This window comes from Quercus suber, unplaced genomic scaffold, assembly GCF_002906115.3.
Source record: "Quercus suber isolate HL8 unplaced genomic scaffold, Cork oak 2.0 scaffold_102, whole genome shotgun sequence".
Taxonomy (NCBI): Eukaryota; Viridiplantae; Streptophyta; class Magnoliopsida; order Fagales; family Fagaceae; genus Quercus; species Quercus suber.
This window is the reverse complement of record NW_027069567.1, coordinates 1055929-1074958: the sequence shown is the minus strand read 5'-3', so window position 1 is coordinate 1074958 and position 19030 is coordinate 1055929. Positions and strand designations below refer to the sequence as shown.

Below are 19030 nucleotides of genomic sequence, written 5' to 3'. Positions count from 1 at the left end.
CGAAAAGGGTTTTCTTTCGGTGCAAACGGGCTCGACAGTCAACACCTCCACATGGTGCCTCCTCATTTTCCTATGCATGATTACGGTAGCATTCGAAGAAAAATTTTCAAGTTATGCATGATATAACGGTAGCTTTCTAAGAAAATTCACAAAGGAAGACTAGTTACGGTATGTTTCTTTGAAAAAACATGTAGCTGTGCATCACACCCCAAACCCGATACCCAGATTTGTGACCATGACCGACATGCTAATATCAAGCTTAAACCTGAAATTAACTAGAACCAAGTAAACTTTTACAAAACTTTCAGAAAAGCTTTTACAAATGCTTCCCTCTTTATTTTCATTCTTGTTTCTTTACTTAAATGGTATAACTTTTCACTTGACATTCAGAGTATCTACATTGTACTCAAAGAATAACATAATCCACCAATTACTAAAATTCTAAATTCCACATAATACATCTCTTAATGCTTTAAGGTATACACTTTCATTAGATCCTAAAACAGACAATGCTACAAATCTAAACATCATATTGCTAATTTAGGATCTATACATATAAAACTAAAACCAGCTCCTTCTAAAACTCAACTAAGGCTCCCTCTACTCCAAAATAAAACCTGCTAACTGAAAGAGTGGAATGGGTGAGCTACACAGCTCTGTAAAGGTAAGATATACGAGAATTCAATAAGGATGCATGTAAATCAAATCATTTCATTCTATGAATATTCGAATAGGGGAACATTTTTCCCATGCATAGTATTTTATACTATTCATAATAATAGCTCATACGCTCTTCATAGAAAATAATTGTTCTCCTTTTTCTTATTAGGTTAATATTACCAAAAACCTTTCGGATTAAGCTTTTTTCATTTCCTACAAAGTCACCATATGTATATTCTCATTACAAAATAATCATTTTAACTTAAATCAGATAATCGGCAACTTTGTATTAAACTAGAAACATCTTAACCCAATAAGAAAATCTTTCTTTATAAACATTTTCCCGAAAAATATTATAACTTTCATAGTCATAATTTTACATTTCATAAAGAACAGGTATCTGATAACTTTCAAACATAACTTGTACTTTCATTAGAAGCTTTATCTTTATAGCACAACAAAACTTTAGAAACTTTTATCTTTAATGAACAGCTTTTCTTTTCATAAGAAACTTCTTGCCATGAAAGCTTTTACTTTTCACAATGCATTTAAACAAAATAATTCTCTCATGATTAACGACATAACATAGCTGTTCATAACATATTGGTTAGTCCATATCTGATAAGTCTGTATAGAGAAGGCCTCATCACATTTGGGTGCCCACGTGTGCATGATACTGTCCTCTTTGGGAGGCCTGCTGGCACATCCCCTCAAGGTTTTGTTCCTTCCTGCTGTCCGTACACATTGGGGAGAAGGCCTTATTCATATTAAAGTTACGGGCAACCCCATTTCCTCTACTTTAAATGGCCAAACAGATAACATTTTTTCATGGAAAGCCAGTAATTAACCCCTACTGGTCGAGTTCAGATCACCAGAGGACATAACCCAAAAACATTTCATACTTATTCATCATATTGAAATTTATAGTTTGCATTACATTTTACAATAATAGCATTTCTATTGTATTCTTTAATCATCATGTTCGTGGAATTAGTAATAGCATTAATATGCTTACATCATATGCTTAAAGTTTCGAAAGCTCACGAACATATCTTTGTCTGAAACATGCTTACATGCCATATCTCTAATCAAAAACTTTTTAATGCATAATATACTTTAAAATAACCTCATGACTTACCAAATGCCCATATAACTTATCCCTTACCTGAAAGTAGAGGAACCGAGAGCCTACAGTCGAAGGAGCTTAGACCTGGGAAACTGGTAACACCTAAACCAAATATCAAAGCTTATCACTATCCATTACTCCTTATCATAAACTTACACATTCATCTCAAAACCTATCTCTTATAATCAAGGAAATCTTATCCCCACCTCAACGAGGTTTCCACAAACATAAAATACATTCATCATACAACATGATGTACTAAATCATAAAGAAACCAACATTCTCACATTAATCTCATATCTTTAGAAAAGACAACTTCATTTCAAAAGATGCTTTGAGATTAGGGCAATAATGCATGCATAACATAGAATCTTTTAAGCATGGTCATGTAACTATATACATTCATATGGTAACATACAACACGTCGGACAAAACAGCTTCATAAATACAGCCGTCACATGGTTTAGAACCCTTCATTTGAGTACTAGACCTCAAAACAAGTTACACAAAATTAATCTATGATCGAGACATACCAAGAGATAAGCATATTAAATTATAGCTCAAAACATTCACCCTAGCTATAGAATTAAATCCTCAAAGTTAGGCATGTCCCTTACTGTTCACTGTTCTATTCCAGCCGCATATGCCCCATTTGTAAAATACAAATGGGCTGTCCACACACATCAAATTGTCACGAAATTTTACAGAACCACTACCCTATATGTCCAGTATATACCATAAAAATTTGGAATAAAGCATAAACCCATGATTTACTAAAAATCACGGAAGACAGCATACTCAAATCTGTCCTGACAGAATTTCTTGCAAATTAAAAATTAAACCATTATTTTTATGTTCATCCAAATGCTGTGAGACCACTTCCATAACAACCGTATGTGTCTTAGCTTTCATGGAAAATAATCCTAGCATCCAAATTCACTATATACAATTTAATACATAATTTATCATGCATAAACACAGAATCTGTCACAGTGACAGCTTTGCAATATTTTCTTGTAAATTCACAAACAATTATTAAATGATGGTATTTTCATATGAGGATTTTCATGCACTCATTAAACATGTTATAAAACACTTATATACAGTCATTTAACCATTTAGAGCAAAATTACATACAACCAAAAATCCCAGCAGTAACATCCATAGCACTCATCCTAACTTTTTCTCACTTCCTTAATCATACACAATCCTTAATTAGTAACCCCTAAGCTACCTTCAACAAATCACCAACACAATTTCAAAGCTTCTTAAAACAGCATATATATATATATATATATATAAACTTACAAGTTCATGATTCCCTAATTTCACAAACCACAAATACCATTACAAAAATTCTTTAAAGAAATCATGGATTCTAAGATGAGAGTAGCTAGCCCCTACCAATTTTCTTGTTCTTGAGGGGAATTAGAGGTAGAGAGCTTGAGAGAATTTTCTTTCTTTTGGTTTAGGACCCGTGGGAATGAAAGGGAGAGAAGAGTTAAGAGAATTTTCCCTCTTTTGGTGTGTGTGTGAACCCTTGGACTTGAGGGAAGACTTAAGAGAGCTTCCTAGCTCTTTCCTTAAGAGAAAAGAGAGCAAAGTGAATGAGGAAATTCAGATTTTGCTTGGACCCGTGGGAAATGGAGAGGGAGTGAGCTTCTTGGAAGTTCTATTTGCTTGAGAAAGTCAAAGAAGGAATAAGGTGGCACTTGGTGATTGCATGGCCGGCCAAGTCTTGGTCTATGGGTTTATTTTTTTCCACATGCACAGTACTTGGCCTTGCACGTGTTGCATTTCCATTGGTTGCATGGTTGGTTGGAATTTCCACTACAACATCTCATGCATCATACATAGTTAAAACACCAACAACTATATNTGTTTTGAGCTATAATTTAATATGCTTATCTCTTGGTATGTCTCGATCATAGATTAATTTTGTGTAACTTGTTTTGAGGTCTAGTACTCAAATGAAGGGTTCTAAACCATGTGACGGCTGTATTTATGAAGCTGTTTTGTCCGACGTGTTGTATGTTACCATATGAATGTATATAGTTACATGACCATGCTTAAAAGATTCTATGTTATGCATGCATTATTGCCCTAATCTCAAAGCATCTTTTGAAATGAAGTTGTCTTTTCTAAAGATATGAGATTAATGTGAGAATGTTGGTTTCTTTATGATTTAGTACATCATGTTGTATGATGAATGTATTTTATGTTTGTGGAAACCTCGTTGAGGTGGGGATAAGATTTCCTTGATTATAAGAGATAGGTTTTGAGATGAATGTGTAAGTTTATGATAAGGAGTAATGGATAGTGATAAGCTTTGATATTTGGTTTAGGTGTTACCAGTTTCCCAGGTCTAAGCTCCTTCGACTGTAGGCTCTCGGTTCCTCTACTTTCAGGTAAGGGATAAGTTATATGGGCATTTGGTAAGTCATGAGGTTATTTTAAAGTATATTATGCATTAAAAAGTTTTTGATTAGAGATATGGCATGTAAGCATGTTTCAGACAAAGATATGTTCGTGAGCTTTCGAAACTTTAAGCATATGATGTAAGCATATTAATGCTATTACTAATTCCACGAACATGATGATTAAAGAATACAATAGAAATGCTATTATTGTAAAATGTAATGCAAACTATAAATTTCAATATGATGAATAAGTATGAAATGTTTTTGGGTTATGTCCTCTGGTGATCTGAACTCGACCAGTAGGGGTTAATTACTGGCTTTCCATGAAAAAATGTTATCTGTTTGGCCATTTAAAGTAGAGGAAATGGGGTTGCCCGTAACTTTAATATGAATAAGGCCTTCTCCCCAATGTGTACGGACAGCAGGAAGGAACAAAACCTTGAGGGGATGTGCCAGCAGGCCTCCCAAAGAGGACAGTATCATGCACACGTGGGCACCCAAATGTGATGAGGCCTTCTCTATACAGACTTATCAGATATGGACTAACCAATATGTTATGAACAGCTATGTTATGTCGTTAATCATGAGAGAATTATTTTGTTTAAATGCATTGTGAAAAGTAAAAGCTTTCATGGCAAGAAGTTTCTTATGAAAAGAAAAGCTGTTCATTAAAGATAAAAGTTTCTAAAGTTTTGTTGTGCTATAAAGATAAAGCTTCTAATGAAAGTACAAGTTATGTTTGAAAGTTATCAGATACCTGTTCTTTATGAAATGTAAAATTTTATGACTATGAAAGTTATAATATTTTTCGGGAAAATGTTTATAAAGAAAGATTTTCTTATTGGGTTAAGATGTTTCTAGTTTAATACAAAGTTGCCGATTATCTGATTTAAGTTAAAATGATTATTTTGTAATGAGAATATACATATGGTGACTTTGTAGGAAATGAAAAAAGCTTAATCCGAAAGGTTTTTGGTAATATTAACCTAATAAGAAAAAGGAGAACAATTATTTTCTATGAAGAGCGTATGAGCTATTATTATGAATAGTATAAAATACTATGCATGGGAAAAATGTTCCCCTATTCGAATATTCATAGAATGAAATGATTTGATTTACATGCATCCTTATTGAATTCTCGTATATCTTACCTTTACAGAGCTGTGTAGCTCACCCATTCCACTCTTTCAGTTAGCAGGTTTTATTTTGGAGTAGAGGGAGCCTTAGTTGAGTTTTAGAAGGAGCTGGTTTTAGTTTTATATGTATAGATCCTAAATTAGCAATATGATGTTTAGATTTGTAGCATTGTCTGTTTTAGGATCTAATGAAAGTGTATACCTTAAAGCATTAAGAGATGTATTATGTGGAATTTAGAATTTTAGTAATTGGTGGATTATGTTATTCTTTGAGTACAATGTAGATACTCTGAATGTCAAGTGAAAAGTTATACCATTTAAGTAAAGAAACAAGAATGAAAATAAAGAGGGAAGCATTTGTAAAAGCTTTTCTGAAAGTTTTGTAAAAGTTTACTTGGTTCTAGTTAATTTCAGGTTTAAGCTTGATATTAGCATGTCGGTCATGGTCACAAATCTGGGTATCGGGTTTGGGGTGTGATGCACAGCTACATGTTTTTTCAAAGAAACATACCGTAACTAGTCTTCCTTTGTGAATTTTCTTAGAAAGCTACCGTTATATCATGCATAACTTGAAAATTTTTCTTCGAATGCTACCGTAATCATGCATAGGAAAATGAGGAGGCACCATGTGGAGGTGTTGACTGTCGAGCCCGTTTGCACCGAAAGAAAACCCTTTTCGAATAAATGAAGCTAAAGCTAATTTTCTTAGAACAATAACGCTCATGCATAAATACACACATCTTTGCGTTTTGAGAAACAGAGCATGGCTGGAAAAAAACAGAACCTATTAAGGCTATTATATGTGGACAACAGACTAACATACACATCGTTACAACACGTAACTAAGACGACTGTCGTATAACAGATTCTAGAGAACCAGAGTGTTTAAATTCAACACATTTCAGAGAAAAATAAAAGAATGCAGAGTGGATCCGATACCTAACTACATGATGAACTAATTTAAATCAATTATATTCAAGCAAATATAAAAATTAAAAAATCAATACTAATTTTTTTTTTATCCACTGATTTTGTTTTATTTAATAAAAACAATGATAAAGCAAGGAACTTACTGTTTTAATAAAAATCATACGTAGCTTTATGTTTTTTCAAAGAAACTTACTGTAATTAGTCTTCCTTTGTGAATTTTCTTAGAAAGCTACCGTTATATCATGCACAACTTTAAGAATTTTCTTGGAATGTTACCGTTATCATGCATAGGAAAATGAGGAGACACCATGTGGTGGTGTTGACTGTCAAGCCCTTATGCATCGAAAGAAAACCCTTTTTGCATCAATGAAGCTAAAGCTAATTTTCTTAGAACAATCATGCTCAAGCATAAATACACACATCTTTGCTTTTTGAGAAACAGAGTATGGCTGGGAAAAAACAGAGGCTACAAAGGCTATTATATGTGGACAACAGACTAACACACACATCGTTACAACACTTAACCAAGACAACTGTCGTATAACAGATTCCAGAGGACCAGAGTGTTTAAATTCAACACATTTCAGAGAAAAATAAAAGAATGCTGACTGGATCCGATACCTGACTACATGATGAACCAATTCAAATCAATTATATTCAAGCAAATATAAAAAATAAAAAATCAATTCTAATTTTTTTTTACCCATTGATTTTGTTTTATTTAATAAAAACAACGATAAAGCAAGGAAGTTACTGTTTTAATAAAAATCATACACAGCTTTATGTTTTTTCAAAGAAACTTATAGTAACTAGTCTTCCTTTGTGAATTTTCTTGGGAAGCTACCGTTATATCATGCACAACTTTAAGAATTTTCTTGGAATGTTACCGTTATCATGCATAGGAAAATGAGGAGGCACCATGTGGGGGTGTTGACCGTCGAGCCCTTTTGCACCGAAAGAAAACCCTTTTTGCGTCAATGAAGCTAAAGCTAATTTTCCTAGAAAAATCACGCTCATGCATAAATACACACATCTTTGCTTTTTGAGAAACAAAGCATGGCTGGAAAAAAACAGAGTCTGCAAAGGCTATTATATCTGGACAACAAACTACACACACATTGTTACAACACTTAACCAAGACGACTGTCATATAACAGATTCTAGAGGACCAGAGTGTTTAAATTCAACACATTTCAGAGAAAAATAAAAGAATGCTGAGTGGATCCGACACCTGACTAAACGATGAACTAATTCAAATCAATTATATTCGAGCAAATATAAAAAATACAAAATAAATTCTAATTTTTTTTTTACCCACACATTTTGTTTTATTTGGTAAAAACAATGATAAAGCAAGGAACTTACTAGTTTAAGAAAAATCATCCATAGCTTTACGTTTTTTGAAAGAAACTTACTGTAACATGTCTTCCTTTGTGAATTTTCTTAGAATGCTACCGTTATATCATGCACAACTTTATGAATTTTCTTGGAATGTCACCGTTATCATGCATAGGAAAATCAGGAGGCACCATGTGGTTGTGTTGATTGTCGAGCCCTTTTGCACCGAAAGAAAACTCCTTTTGCGTAGATGAAGCTAAAGCTAATTTTCTTAGAACAATCACGCTCATGCATAAATACACACTTCTTTGCTTTTTGAGAAACATAGCATGGCCGAAAAAAAACAGAGTCTACAAAGGCTATTATATGTGGACAACAGACTAACACACACATCGTTACAACAACTAACCAAGACGACTGTCATATAACAGATTCCAGAGGACCAGATTGTTTAAATTCAACACATATCCGTGAAAAATAAAAGAATGCTGAGTGGATCCGACACCTGACTACATGATGAACAAAATTCAAATCAATTATATTCAAGCAAATATAAAAAATACAAAATCAATTCTAAATTTTTTTTACCCACTCATTTTGTTTTATTTAATAAAAACAATGATAAAGCAGCGAACTTACTGTTTTAATAAAAATGATATGTAGTGTTATGTTTTTTCAAAGAAACTTACTGTAACTAGTCTTCCTTTGTGAATTTTCTTAGAAAGCTACCGTTATGTCATGCACAACTATAAGAATTTTCTTGGAAAGTTACTTTTGTCATGCGTAGGAAAATGACGAGGCTCCACGTGGGGGTGTTGACTGTCGAGACCTCTTGCACCGAAGGAAAACCCTTTTTGCATCAATGAAGCTAAAGCTAATTTTCTTAGAACAATCACGCTCATGCATAAATACACACATGTTTGCGTTTTGAGAAACAGCGCATGGCCGGAAAAAAAATAGAGCCCACAAAGGCTATTATATGTGGACAACAGACTAACACACACATCGTTACAACACCTAACCAAGACGACTGTCATATAACAGATTCCAGAGGACCAGAGTGTTTAAATTCAACAAAATGAAGAGAAAAATAAAAGAATGCTGTGTGGATCCAATAGTTGTCTACACGATGAACTAATTCAAATCAATTATATTCAAGAAAAGATAAAAAATAAAAAATCTATTCTAATTTTTTTTTACGCACTCATTTTGTTTTATTTAATAAAAACAATAATAAAGCAAGCAACTTACTGTTTTACTAAAAATCATACACAGCTTTATGTTTTATGAAAGAAACTTACTGTAACTAGTCTTCCTTTGTCAATTTTCTTAGAAAGCTACCGTTATATCAAGCAGAACTTTAACATTTTTCTTGTAATATTACTGTTTTCACGCATAGCAAAATGAGGAGGCTCCATGTTGTGGTTTTGACTGTCGAGCCCATTTGCATTGAAAGAAAACCATTTTTGCGTCATTGAAGCAAAACCTAATTTTCTTAGAACAATCACGCTCATGCATAAATACACACATCTATGGTTTTTGTGAAACAGAGTATGGTTGGAAAAAAATAGAGCCTACAAAGGTTATTATATGTGGACAACAGACTAACACACACATCGTTATAACACTTAACCAAGACGACTATCCTATAACAGATTCCGGAGGACCAGAGTGTTTAAATTCAACACATTTCAGAGAAAAATAAAAGAATGCTGAGTGGATCCGATACCTGACTACATGATGAACTAATTCAAATCAATTATATTCAAGCAAATATAAAAAATAAAAAATCGATTCTAATTTTTTTTTACCCACTGATTTTGTTTTATCTAATGAAAACAATGATAAAGCAAGGAACTTACTGTTTTAATAAAAATCATACATAGCTTTTTGTTTTTTCAAAGAAACTTACTGTAACTAGTCTTCCTTTATGAATTTTCTTAGAAAGCTACCGTTATATCATGCACACCTTCAAGAATTTTCTTCGAATGTTACCATTATCATGCATAGGAAAATTAGGACGCACCATGTGGTGGTGTTGACTGTCGAGCCCTTTTGCACTGAAAGAAAACCCTTTCTGCATCAATGAAGCTAAAGCTAATTTTCTTAGAACAATCACGCTCATGCATAAATACACACATCTTTGCTTTTTGAAAAACAGAGCATGGATGGAAAAAAACAGAGTCTACAAAGGCTATTATATGTGGACAAAAGACTAACACACATTTCGTTACAACACTTAACTAGGACGACTGTCCTATAAAAAATTCCAGAGGACCAGAGTGTTTAAATTCGTCACATATCAGACAAAGATAAAAGAATGCTGAGTGGATCTGATACCTAACTACATGATGAACTAATACAAATCAATTATATTCAAGCAAATATAAGAAATACAAAATCAATTCTAATTTTTTTTTTTTGCCCAGTCATTATGTTTTATTTAATAAAAACATTGATAAAGCAAGGAACATAACGTTTTAATAAAAATCATAAATAGCTTTTTGTTTTTTCAAAGAAACTTACTGTAACTAGTATTTCTTTGTGAATTTTCTTAGAAATCTACTGTTATATCATGCACAACTTTAAGAATTTTCTTAGAATGTTACTGTTGTCATGCACAGGAAAATGAGGAGGCACCATGTGGCGGTCTTGACTATCAGGCCCTTTCGCACCGAAAGAAAACCCTTTTTGCGTCAATGAAGCTAAAGATAATTTTCTTAGAACAATCCCACTCATGCATAAATACACACAAGTTTACGTTTTGAGAAACAGAGCATGGCCGGAAAAAACAGAGCCTACAAAGGCTATTATAGGTGGACAACAGACTAACACACACATCGTTACAACACCTAACCAAGACGACTGTCATATTACAGATTCCAGAGGACCAGAGTGCTTAAATTCAACACAATTAAGAGAAAAATAAATGAATGCTGTGTGGATCCGATAGCTCTCTACACAATGAACTAATTCAATTGAATTATATTCAAGCAAATATAGAAAATAAAAAATCAATTCTAATTTTTTTTTACCCACTCATTTTGTTTTATTTAATAAAAACAATGATAATGCAGGGAACTTACTGTTTTACTAAAAATCAAACAAAGTTTTATGTTTTTTCAAAGAAACTTACTGTAACTAGTCTACCTTTGTGAATTTTCTAAGAAAGCTACCGTTATATCAGGCACAACTTTAACAATTTTCTTGGAATATTACCGTTATCATGCTTAGGAAAATGAGGAGGCACCATGTCGTGGTGTTGGCTGTCGAACCCTTTCGCATCGAAGGAAAAACCTTTTTGCATCATTGAAGCTTAAGCTAATTTTCTTAGAACAATCACGCTCATGCATAAATACACACATCTTTGCTTTTTGAGAAACAGAGCATGGCTAGAAAAAAGCAGAGCCTACAAAGACTATTATATGCGGACAACAGACTAACACACACATCGTTACAACACTTAACCAAGACGACTGTCGTATAACAGATTCCAGAGGACCAGAGTGTTGAATTTCAACACATTTCAGAGAAAAATAAAAGAACGCTGAGCGGATCCGATACCTGACTACATGATGAGCTAATTCAAATCAATTATATTCAAGCAAATATAAAAAATACAAAATCAATTCTAAATTTTTTTTTACCCACTCATTTTGTTTTACTTAACAAAAACAGTGATAAAGCAAGGAACTTAGTGTTTTAATAAAACTCATACATAGCTTTATGTTTTTTCAAAGAAACTTGCTGTAACTAGTCTTCCTTTGTGGATTTTCTTAGAAAGCTACCGTTATATGATGCACAACTTTAAGGTTTTCTTGGAATGTTACTGTTGTCATGCATAGGAAAATGAGGAGGCACCATGTGGTGCTGATGGCTGTCGAGCCCTTTTGCACCGAGAGAAAACCCACTTTGCGTCAATGAAGCTAAAGCTAATTTTCTTAGAACAATCACGCTCATGCATAAATACACACATCTTTGCTTTTTGAGAAATGGAGCACGGCAAGAAAAAAACGGAGTCTACAAGGGCTATTATATGTGGACAGCTGACTAACACACACATCATTACAACTCCTAACTAAGACGACTCTCATATAACAGATTCCAGAGGACCAGAGTGTTTAAATTCAACACATTTCAGAGAAAAATAAAAGCGTGTTGAGTGGATCTGATACCTGACTACATCATGAACTAATTCAAATCAATTATATTCAACCAAATATAAAAAATACAAAATTAATTCTAATTTTTTTTTTACCCACTCAGTTTGTTTTATTTAATAAAAACAATGATAAAGCAAGGAACTTACTGTTTTAATAAAAATTATACATAGCTTTATGTTTTTTCAAAGAAACTTACTGTAACTAGTATTCCATTGTGAATTTTCTTCGAAATCTACTGTTATATCATGCACAACTTTAAGAATTTTCTTACAATGTTACTGTTGTCATGCACAGGAAAATGAGGAGGCACCATGTGGCGGTCTTGATTGTCGAGACCTTTCGCACCGAAAGAAAACACTTTTTGCGTCAATGAAGCTAAAGATAATTTTCTTAGAACAATCCCGCTCATGCATAAATACTCACATATTTGCGTTTTGAGAAACAGAGCTTGGACGGAAAAAACAGAGCCTACAAAGGCTATTATATGTGGACAACAGACAAGCACACACATCGTTACAACACCTAACCAAGACGACTGTCATATTACAGATTCCAGAGGACCAGAGTGTTTAAATTCAACACAATTAAGAGAAAAATAAATGAATGCTGTGTGGATCCTATAGCTGTCTACATGATGAACTAATTCAATTGAATTATATTCAAGCAACTATAAAAAATAAAAAATCAAATCTAATTTTTTTTTTACCCACTCATTTTGTTTTATTTAATAAAAACAATGCTAATGGAGGGAACTTACTGTTTTACTAAAAATCAAACATAGTTTTACGTTTTTTCAAAGAAACTTACTGTAACTATTCTACCTTTGTGAATTTTTTTAGAAAGCCACCATTATATCAGGCACAACTTTAACGATTTTCTTGGAATATTACCGTTATCATGCATAGGAAAATGAGGAGGCACCATGTGGTGGTGTTGGCTGTCAAGCCCTTTTGCATCGAAGGAAAACCCTTTTTGCGTCATTGAAGCTTATGCAAATTTTCTTAGAACAATCACGCTCATGCATAAATACACACATCTTTGCTTTTTGAGAAACAGAGCCTGGCTGGAAAAAAACAGACTCTACAAAGGCTATTATATGTGGACAACCGACTAACACACACATTAATACAACACTTAACAAAGACGACTTTGGTAAAACAGATTCCAGAGGACCAGAGTCCATAAATTCAACACATTTCGGAGAAAAAATAAAAGAATGCTGTGTGGACCCGAAACATGACTAGATGATAAACTAATTCAAATCAATTAATTTCAAGCAAATACAAAAAATACAAAATCAATCCTAATTTTTTTTTACCCACTCATTTTGTTTTATTTAATAAAAACAATGGTAAAGCAAGGAACTTAATGTTTTAATAAAAATCATACATAGCTTTATGTTTTTTCTAAGAAACTTACTGTAACTAGTCTACCTTTGTGAATTTTCTTAGAAAGCCACCGTTATATCAGGCACAACTTTAACGATTTTCTTGGAATATTACCGTTATCATGCATAGGAAAATGAGGTGGCACCATGTGGTGGTGTTGGCTGTCGAGCCCTTTTGCATCGAAGGAAAACCCTTTTTGCGTCATTGAAGCTTATGCAAATTTTCTTAGAACAATCACGCTAATGCATAAATACACACATCTTTGCTTTTTGAGGAACAGAGCCTGGCTGGAAAAAAACAGAGTCTACAAAGGCTATTATATGTGGACAACCGACTGACACACACATTAATACAACACTTAACAAAGACGACTGTGGTAAAACAGATTCCAGAGGACTAGAGTCCATAAATTCAACACATTTCGGAGAAAAATAAAAGCATGCTGTGTGGATCCGAAACGTGACTAGATGATAAGCTAATTCAAATCAATTAATTTCAAGCAAATACAAAAAATACAAAATCAATCCTAATTTTTTTTTACCCACTCATTTTGTTTTATTTAGTAAAAACAATGGTAAAGCAAGGAACTTAATGTTTTAATAAAAATCATACATAGCTTTATGTTTTTTCTAAGAAACTTACTGTAACTAGTCTTCCTTTGTGAATTTTCTATGAAAGCTACCGCTATATCATGCACAACTTTAAGAATTTTCTTGGAATGTTACCTTTGTCATGCATAGGAAAATGAGGGGGCACCGTGATGTAGGACAAAATATTCTAATTAATTTCTGTAATCTTTTATATTTGGTATTTTTATGTAATTTTCGTTATTTTAGGTTTAGGGCATTTATTTCCTTATTTTTAGGTGCATTTAATGCTTTTTAGGTCAAATTTGATTCCTATTACGGTTAGGTATCAATTAGGAGTTAATTTAGATTATATTTTCTTGTCAATCATGTTTTAAGGAGCCCTTAAATAGTCCCCAAAGTCTGTAAACGTTTTTTCATAGTTTATTATCAATAAAAATTAAGACTTGTGTCTTTTGTGTTCTCTGGTGGATTCCAGACCTATCACCTTGTGGATTCAAGGAACCCCTCGTGGATTCGAGGTTTACTACCCAGGAACTAACAGTTTAGTTTCTGTCCATCAAAGAGAGCATCGTGTGTGCTTTTCTTTAGGCTTCCGCGACATCACACCGTGTGGCGGTGTTGACTGTCGAGCCCTTATGCACCGGAAGAAAACCCTTTTTGTATCAATGAAGCCAAAGGCAATTTTCCTAGAACAATCACGCTCACGCATAAATACACACATCTTTGCTTTTTGAGAAACAGAGCATGGCTGGAAAAAAACAGAGTCTACAATGGCTATTATATGTGGACAGCAGACTAACACACACATCGTTACAACACTTAACCAAGACGACTGTTGTATAACTAATTTCAAAGGACCAGAGTGTTATATTTCAACACATTTCAGAGAAAAATAAAAGAATGCTGAGTGGATCCGATACCAGACTACATGATGAACTAATTCAAATCAATTATATTCATGCAAATATAAAAAAATACAAAATCAATTCTAATTATTTATTTACCCACTCATTTTGTTTTTTTTAATAAAAACAATGATAAAGCAAGGAAAATAACGTTTTAATAAAAATCATACATAGCTTTATACTTTTTCAAAGAAACTTACTATAACTAGTTTTCCTTTGTGAATTTTCTTAGAAAGCTGCCGTTATACCATGCACAACTTTAAGAATTTTCTTGGAATGTTACTGTTGTCATGCAGAGGAAAATGAGGAGGCACCATGTGGTGGTGTTGGCTATCGAGCCCTTTTGCATTGAAAGAAAACCCTTTTTGAGTCATTGAAGCTTAAGCTAATTTTCTTAGAACAATCACGCTCATGCATAAATACACACATCTTTGCTTTTTGAGAAATGGAGCACGGCTAGAAAAAAACAGAGTCTACAAAGGCTATTATATGTGGACAGCAGACTAACACACACATCATTACAACTCTTAACTAAGACGACTGTCATATAACAGATTCCAGAGGACCAGAGTGTTTAAATTCAACACATTTCAGAGAAAAATAAAAGAATGCTGTGTGGATCCGAAACCTGATTGCATGATGAACTAATTCAAATCAATTATAGTCAAGCAAATTTAAAAAAAAAAATCTGTTCTTATTTTTTTTACCCACTCACTTTGTTTTATTTAATAAAAACAATGATAAAGCAAGGAACTTACTGTTTTAATAAAAATTATACATAGCTTTATGTTTTTCAAAGAAACTTACTGTAACTTGTATTCCTTTGTGAATTTTCTTAGAAAGCTACTGTTATATCATGCACAACTTTAAGAATTTTCTTAGAATGTTACTGTCGTCATGCACAAGAAAATGAGGAGGCACCATGTGGTTGTGTTGACTGTCGAGACCTTTCGCACAGAAAGAAAATCCTTTTTGCGTTGATGAAGCTAAAGCTAATTTTCTTAGAACAATCACGCTCATGCATAAATACACACATGCTTGCGTTTTGAGAAACAGAGCATGGCCGAAAAAAAAAAGAGCCTACAAATGCTATTATATGTGGACAACAGACTAACACACACATCATTAAAACACATTACCAAGACGATTGTCATATAACAGATTCCAGAGGACTAGAGTGTTTAAATTCAATACAATTAAGAGAAAAGTAGAAGAATGCTGTGTGGATCCGATAGTTGTCTACATGATGAACTAATTCAAATCAATTATATTCAAGCGAATATAAAAAATAAAATATCAATTCTAATTTTTTTTTACCCACTCATTTTGTTTTGTTTAATAAAAACAATGATAAAGCAAGGAAATTACTGTTTTACTAAAAATCAAACATAGTTTTATGTTTTTTCAAAGAAATTTACTGTAACTAGTCTTCCTTTGTGAATTTTCTTAGAAAGCTACCGTTATATCAAGCAAAACTTTGACAATTTTCTTGGAATAATACCGTTATCATGCATAGGAAAATGAGGAGGCACCATGTGGCGGTGTTGGCTATTGAGCCCTTTTGCATCGAAAGAAAACCCTTTTTGCGTCATTGAAGCTTAAGCTAGTTTTCTTAGAACAATCACGCTCATGCATAAATACACACATCTTTGCTTTTTGAGAATCAGAGCGAGGCTAAAAAAAACAAAGCCCACAAAGACTATTATATGTGGACAACAGACTAACACACACATCGTTACAACACTTAACCAAGACGACTGTCCTATAACAGATTCCAAAGGACCAAAGTGTTTAAATTCAACACATTTCAGAGAAAAATAAAAGAATGCTAAGCGGATCCAATACTTGACTACATGATGAACTATTTCAAATCAATTATAGTGAAGCAAATATGAAAAATAAAAAATCAATTCTAATTTTTTTTACCCACTCACTTCGTTTTATTTATTAAAAACAATGATAAAGCATGGAACTTACTGTTTTAATAAAAATTATACATAGCTTTTTGTTTATTCAAAGAAACTTACTGTAACTAGTCTTCCTTTGTGAATTTTCTTAGAAAGCAACCGCTATATCATGCACAACTTTGAGAATTTTCTTGGAATGTTACTATTGTCATGCATAGGAAAATGAGGAGGCACCATGTGGTGGTGTTGACTGTCGAGCCCTTTTGCACCGAAAGAAAACGATTTTTGCATCAATAAAGCTAAAGCTAATTTTCTTTGAACAATCATGCTCATGCATAAATACACACATCTTTGCTTTTTGAGAAACAAAGCGTGGCTGGAAAAAAACAGAGTCTACAAAGGCTATTATATGTGGACAACAGACTAACGCACACATCTTTAAAACAATTAACCAAGACGACTGTCATATAACAGATTCTAGAGGACCGGAGTGTTTAGTTTCAACACATTTAAGAGAAAAATAAAAGAATGCAGAGTGGATTCGATACCTGACTACATGATGAACTAATTCACAATTATATTCAAGCAAATATAAAAAATACAAAATTAATTCTAATTTTTTTTTACCTACTGATTTGGTTTTATTTAAAAAAAACAATGATAAAGCAGGGAACTTGCTGTGTTAATAAAAATCATCCATAGCCTTATGTTTTTTCAAAGAAACTTACCGTAACATGTCTTCCTTTGTGAATTTTCTTCGAAAGCTACCATTATATCATGCACAACTTTAAGAATTTTCTTGGAATGTTGCTGTTGTCATGCATAGGAAAATGAGGAGGCACCATGTGGTGGTGTTGACTGTCGAGCCCTTTCACACCGAAAGAAAACCCTTTTTGCATCAGTGAAGCTAAAGCTAATTTTCATAGAACAATCACGCTCATGCATAAATACACACATCTTTACTTTTTGAGAAACAGAGCATGGCTCAAAAAAACAGAGCCTACAAAGGCTATTATATGTGGACAACAGAATAACACACACATCGTTACAACACTTAACCAAGACGAATGTCGTATAACAAATTCTAGAGGACCAGAGTGTTTAAATTCAACACATTTCAGAGAAATATAAAAGAATGCTTTTTGGATCCGATACCTAACTACATGATGAACTAATTCAAATCAATTATAGTCAAGCAAATATAAAAAATAAAAAATCAATTCTAATTTTTTTTACCCACTCACTTTGTTTTATTTGATAAAAACAATGATAAAGCAAGGAACTCATTGTTTTAATAAAAATTATACATAGCTTTATGTTTTTTCAAAGAAACTTACTGTAACTAGTATTCCTTTGTGAATTTTCTTAGAAAGCTGCCATTATATCATGCACAACTTTACGAATTTTCTTAGAATGTTACTGTTGTCATGCACAGGAAAATGAGGAGGCACCATGTGGTGGTGTTGACTGTCGAGCCCTTTCGCAACGAAAGAAAACCCTTTTTGCGTCGTTGAAGCTAAAGCCAATTTTCTTAGAACAATCACGCTCATGCATAAATACACACATGTTTGCGTTTTGAGAAACAGAGCATGGCCGGAAAAAAACAGAGCCTACAAAGGCTATTATATGTGGACAACAGACTAACACACATCATTACAACTCCTAACCAAGACGACTATCGTATAACAGATTCCAGATGACCAGAGTGTTTAAATTCAACACAATTAAGAGAAAAATAAAAGAATGATGTGTGGATCCGATAGCTGTCTACAAGATGAACTAATTCAAATCAATTATATTCAAGCAAATGTAAAAATAAAAAATCAATTCTAATTTTTTATACCCACTCATTTTGTTTTATTTAATAAAAACAATGATAAAGCAAGGAACTTACTGTTTTACTAAAAATCAAACATAGTTTTATGTTTTTTCAAAGAAACTTACTGTTGAACGGTTTTAGACCCCTTAAAAACAACCAGATTGGTTAGCCTAGTTAATTAGCCAAGTTGTTACTTAGTCAAATTATGCAATTCTAGGTTAAAGCAATCAAATAATCATATCAAGCATATAAAGCAGCGGAATAATAAATAACACAAGATATGATCACCCAGGAAACCACACGGTAAAAACCTGGAGAGGATTTTACCCACCTATCCTCAAGGAAAACCTGAATCCACTATGAAAGAATCGAAGTTCATACAAAAGGACTACAAGCTCCCCGCTTGACTTCCTAATGCTACCCACCAGTAGAGCTTACTGACACGACCACGTGCAAGCTCCGAATTCACAGACTCTTTCTTTCTTAAATTCTTCAATCAGCTACAAGCACCCACGCTTGATATTCTTTAAGCTTCAATGGTAGCAACTGAGTTGATCATCAAGATGTTGAAGTAATCTCTATCTCGAAAACCCTAAGCTTTGTGTAAAGGTAAGCTCCTCAAAGATCTCACAAGAGATTTACACAAAA

The 19030-nt window shown here is 33.2% G+C and overlaps 2 long non-coding RNA genes across 2 annotated transcripts; one reads left to right on the top strand and one right to left on the bottom strand.

Annotated features, from left to right (window-relative positions):
- Window positions 1–1064: 1064 nt before the first annotated feature.
- Window positions 1065–3507, bottom strand: LOC136068180 (uncharacterized). Its single transcript, XR_010629587.1, has 2 exons — window positions 3191–3507; window positions 1065–1888 (listed from the first exon to the last, which is right to left on the bottom strand). It is a non-coding gene; the product is annotated as an uncharacterized LOC136068180 (long non-coding RNA).
- A 165-nt stretch (window positions 3508–3672) lies between these two features.
- LOC136068179 (uncharacterized) lies at window positions 3673–5707 on the top strand. Its single transcript, XR_010629586.1, has 2 exons — window positions 3673–4194; window positions 5398–5707. It is a non-coding gene; the product is annotated as an uncharacterized LOC136068179 (long non-coding RNA).
- The last annotated feature ends 13323 nt before the right edge of the window (window positions 5708–19030 follow it).